Source organism: Elephantulus edwardii, unplaced genomic scaffold (assembly GCF_000299155.1).
Source record: "Elephantulus edwardii isolate Elephantulus edwardi_28Jun2011 unplaced genomic scaffold, EleEdw1.0 scaffold00307, whole genome shotgun sequence".
NCBI classification, from domain to species: domain Eukaryota; kingdom Metazoa; phylum Chordata; class Mammalia; order Macroscelidea; family Macroscelididae; genus Elephantulus; species Elephantulus edwardii.
The window spans coordinates 1,481,735-1,487,382 of NW_006400057.1; the positions used below are offsets into that span (position 1 = coordinate 1,481,735).

Genomic DNA, 5,648 nt, shown 5'->3' on the forward strand with positions numbered 1-5,648 from the left:
TAGGCATTTCTTGCAGACATACATTATCAAAACGGAAAATTTGTTATGATATGTAGTTACCACAATCAAGTTTTCAAAAATATGTAATGAAAAGAAAACCTAAAAAGGCCAAGGAAAAACACCTCATTAACTCTGAGGGCCTCAGGGCAGAGTCCCTCCTGAGGGTGGTTGTTTTGTCCTGTTTAAGTCATCTGCATCCCCTATTGTTTGTCCTCGAGACTGGCACAAGGTTGGCACTAGATAAATATTTGCTGCCTGACCCACTGACCCTCCAATAGCCACCGACTGCACACCCAAGGTCAGGTCAGCCTGGGCCTTCCTGAAATCTTGGAATTTTTTTGTGTGTCTTGTTTCAAAAAAACAGTACAAGCTCATTATAGAGACATGTTAAGTAAAGAAAACGACCGAAAAACAGAGACAACAAAGCTCATCATACCACACAAGCCAAAGAAAGGATCAGCCACAGAGATGAGCATTTTCCTATTTACTATTCTTCCAAAGAATACTTAATACTTTAAATACTCTCAAGTAACTTAAAGACATTTTAATGGCAATATAATGACCCATTGTGTGGCTCGCATTGTGGAGATATACTGTATTTAATCTTCCCTAGTTGTTGGCAATACACATTCTTTACAATTTACCAGCCTAGGAAAAAATGCTGCAATATTATAAATTTTTTTTTGCAATATTATAAATTGTAAATACGAAGTCTTAGCTCTGATTAGCAGGTTACTGGCCAAAAAATGTTATATCCGTTTTATATATTGTGAGTATTTTATTGTGCTTTAAGTGAAAGCTTACAAAACAAGTCAGCTTTGCAATCAAGAATTCATACATAACTTGCTCTGTGACCTAGGTTGCAATCCCCTCCTAGTGTCAGCACTCTCATTTTTTTCGCTGGGTTCCCTGTTTCCATTTGTCCATTTTCCCTCCCTCTTCCTGCCTCCTTCTTTTTGCTTTTGGAAAAATGTTGCCTTTCAGTCTCAAATAGTTGATTATTCTAAGGGGCACCCTCTCCCTAGGTGTTACTGTTTATTTTGGAGGCCTGTTTATCAATTAGCTGAAAGGTGTTCTCAGTGTCTTTGACTTCAAGTCGGAAAAATTTACTTAGAGCCATAGTCCTGAGGCTCATCCTGTCTTCCAGATCAGTCTTTTGTTGTTGTTGCTGTTCCACATTTTTAAACACTTTTTAATCATGATTTGAGTGAAAGTTTACAAAGCAGGTTAGTTTTTCTTTCTTTTTTACCCCCAATCACTGTGTGGAGGAAACCAGTGGATTTTTCTTTCCTTTTTTTGTACATTGGTTTTGTATTCTGCAATTTTATTGAATCTTTCTACTATTCCCAGCAATTTTCTTGTGGGATCTCTGGGGTATTCTATGACGAGCATGGTTTGTTTTTTCTACATATAGAAACATATCCCACTGCTACTGAGTTTATTTCAACTCACAGCAACCCTCCATCAGGTTTCTAAGGAGGAGTCATTATGGGAGGCAATTGTCCATCTTCCAGAGCAGCTGGGAGATTAAAACTTTCAGGTTTTTGGTTAGACACACAACATATAAAGCACCACACAAGGCACCACAGATGGGAACTCTTGTGGCAAAGTGGTAAGAAATTGTGCTGCCAGCACAAGGAAACATGTTCAAATTCACCAGCTGCACCTGAGAATAAAGATAGGAAATGTATAGGTTCTGACTCAATGGTCCTCAACAACAACAGCACCTCCAGAGCTCCTTCAGTGTCATGACCTCTGCCAACAGGGCTAATATTACTTCATCTGCACCAATTTGGATCACCTTTATCCCCCCTCTTGCCAATTCTTCTTGTTAAGACTCCCAGTTTAATATTTATCTCTCCACTGAAGAGAATACTGGCTACTAGTATTGTACATATTCCCACAATTATGTTTAAGAACCTCCTTTCTATTCCTATTTTACAGAGATTTTTTTTATTTGGAAAAGGTGTTGGATTTTATAAGTAATTCTTTTCTACATTGATTGAGATGATTATGTGATTCTTCTCCTTTGATTTATTTATGTGTAGGTGAATTATATTGATTTGAGTTTCAAATGTTGAACCATCCTTGTATGCCTGGCATGAAATCCACTTGGCCATAACACTTTTTTGCTACATGATATTAAGTTCTACTGGCTAAAATGTGGGTGTTTTTTTTTTAAATATTGGTTTGTATACAATAAACTGTTTGCCTTGTATTTCATTCACATACAATCTTTCATTTACTTTATTGTTTGTACATCACATTCATATATAAGTTATATAATGAATCACTATTGATCTATGCCTATTATTATCCCTTCTTGTCAAGTTACCATTGAATCTTTACTATTCCTTCACTCCCACATCCACTCAATAAACTCTGATATCTTAGTGATTACCATCCTTCCATTTTTTCTGTCCCCTTTCTCCATAAATATTTTTGGATATTTATACATATCTTATTAGTTATGCTTCTATTTTTATAATAATGATCTTATGTAGTGTTTGTCCTTATGAAACTGAATTAGTTCACTCAGTATAATGTTCTCTAGACTACCTTATGTTATATGCATTTTACAAAATACTGTTCCTTAGTGTTGCATAGTATTTTGTTGTGTAAATGTACCATAATTTATCAATCAATTCTTTTGTTAATGGCATTTGAGCAGTTTCCATTTTCTTGCTATTGTGAATAGCACTGCTAGTAACATAGGTGTATATATCTCTATTTGTGTCTCAATTTTCATTTCCTTGGGGTATATTCCTAGCAGTGGAATAGCTGGATTATATGGAATTTCTATTTTCAGCTTTTTGAGAAAATACCTAACTGCCTTCAGAGTGGTTGTACTTACTGGCTAAAATTTTATTGAACATTTTTATGCCAATATCAGGATATATGGAGAAAAGATTAAAGTTATCAAGGATTTCCTTTTACTTGGATCCATATTCAAGGCCTATGGATATTAGTCTTGTATGTATTCCCATAATTATGTTTAAGAACTTCCTTTCTATTCCCATTTTACCAAGACTTTTTATTTGGAAAAGGTATTGGATTTTATACAAAATCTTTTTGTACATTGATTGAGATGACGCATAATGCATTGGGAAATTCTGTTTGGCAAAGATCTCTTTAATGTGCCAAAGAGCAAAGATGTCTTTTTTTTTTAACAGAACAAATCATATGATTTTATTACTTAAAGAAACACCATTTTTTATTTTGCTTTCTGGCTTTGTGCTTGTGCCTTCAGTATTTTCACAACAGTTTTCTGCTTCTCAATAAGGAAAGCACACTGCATCCTGTCATGGCCACACTTAGCACATGTAGAAACACCATGAGCTCTGCTGACATGTTTGTTTGTTTGTTTGTTTTACAACCTCATGGGAACTTTAAGTCTCCCGATATGCACCCCTCCTCGTTGGCCTGGGCACACACCACATGCAAATTTGGGTGTTTTCCCAACCTTCTTAGTATAAAGGTAAGCAATTCTATGACCAGGAGTTCAGTACGGCCTAGTTTTGTTAGAAACTGTGTTGTAGGACAGCCTATGTCGACAGTAGGTCAGACGCTGGACCATTTGAATGCCTCTACACAGCATCTCCTAAGAAGGAAGAAGACTCATGAAAGGTTAAAGGTCAACCAAAACTCAAGATGCCTAAGGGCTAAGGTGTACTTGACTCAGCTCATGATATTTTCAAATGTGTCATATGTGTGTGAAAACTAGCTAGTAAAAAAGGAAGACAGAAGGAGAACTGATGCTTTTGGATTGGATTGCAATGTTTGCAAAAAAAATTGAATATATCATGGATGACATACATCTGCCAAGAAAACAAATAGGTCTGTCTTGGAAAGGGTGAAACCAAGTTTTACCAAGGCTAGGATTTTGAAGCTCCATCTCACATACTTTAGGCATGTAGCCAGGAGGTCCTTGGAGAAGGACATCATGCTTGGAGGGGTGGATGGACAGCACAGGAGAGGAGGACCCCAGATGAAATGGATTGATACAATAGCTGGAGCAATGGGGGTTGGTTTGTCAGGATTAGTGAGACTGACTCAGGACTGGGCAGGGTTCAGAGCTGCTGTACATAGGGTTGCTATGGGTCACAAGTGACTGGAGGGGACTTAACAATAACAATAACAGTAACAATAATAATATCAATAACAATAACAACATAAATCTGCCTCTGAAGAAGTACAGCCAGATTGCTTCGTAGAAAGAAAAATGGTCCATCAACAAATGAATGGATAGAGAAGCTGTGGTATATTCACACAATGGTATACTATGCAGCATTGAAAAACAAGGAACTCACCGCAATCCCAGAGGTGAATGATTCGAATCCACCAGATGCTCTACTGGAGAAGGAGGGACAATCTCCTCCTGTACCAGCCAGATCTGATTTGATGGTACACACACACGCACAAAAAAAAAAAAAGAAAAGAAAAACATTTAAATTAAAAAAATACACAACAAAGAACTCATGAAATATTATACAAAATGGGTGACCCTGGAGGACATTATGCTGAGTGAAATATCTCAGTCACAAAATGACAAATATTGCAAATATTGCATAGGGCCACTGTTGTAAAACAGGACTGACACTGGGGTTGAGGGAAGACAGAGAAGGAGGGGATGGATGATGTATACTGCATTGAAACAGATGGGGGAGAGAACTGTTTAAAAGGGATATATGATTGGACATTATTCTCATGACAGGAGTCCAGAATGAAGGCTGCACAGTGGAGTGGGCTTGGGGGGAGGGATTGCATAACAATGAAAGAGTTTTTCTTTTACTTTTCAAAAAGAAGAGTGAACTGAGGGGCAGGGGTGGGCAGGGAGAAAAGTGCAACAATGAATGAATGGAAATCCTAAATCTCTGTAAACTTTCATTGAAATTAATTTAAAAAAAAAGAAGAAGAAAGAAAAATGGTGCCTTATGCTGGGTTCTCCAGAAAATAAAAACCAATAAAATCATATATACATATACATAGGTGTGTGTGAGCTTATATATATATATATATACACACACACACATAGAAATATTTATTTCAAGGAAATGGCTCACATGTTCTTGTTGTTAAGTATACACTCAAGTTGTTTATGACTCAAAACAACCTTTTGAACAATAGATGTGAACCTTGCTCTATCCTGCACCAGCCTCAAGATCTTCTCTGTCATGATCTAGCCCATTGTGGTTGTCATTATGTCAATTCCTCAGGGAAGATCTTCCTTTCACTGGTGGGATGCTTGTAAAGACTGGCAAGTCCCAGGTCTGTGGATCAGACCAAAGGAGAGAAGCTTCTGAGAAGGTTAATGAGTCCAAATCTTCAGCCAGCAGAGTCCAGAAGGTTCAGAGACTGCAACAGGGTTCAAAAAAGGTTGGGAACTGCCAGGTTAAGAGGCAAACAGATCTAAGAGAAGGCCATTGGGCTGAAGACTACAGGGTCATGTCTAGAGGTCACCAGTCGGATGGAAGATCCAAAAAAAGCTTTCTAAAGGAGTCAGAGTCCAAACATACTCATGTGGGCAACGCCCTGAAGGGATTTTTTTCCCTTCATCAGCTCAGACTGAAGTACTTTACAGACTCTAGTGCTGCTCATTAACATCACAGAGGTTAGACTTTACATAGGATATTTACATTACACTGAGA

At 37.5% G+C, this 5,648-nt stretch overlaps 1 pseudogene; it reads right to left on the reverse strand.

The window, feature by feature from the left end:
* Window positions 1-3,214: 3,214 nt before the first annotated feature.
* Window positions 3,215-5,385, reverse strand: LOC102860358 (annotated as a pseudogene).
* Window positions 5,386-5,648: the final 263 nt, after the last annotated feature.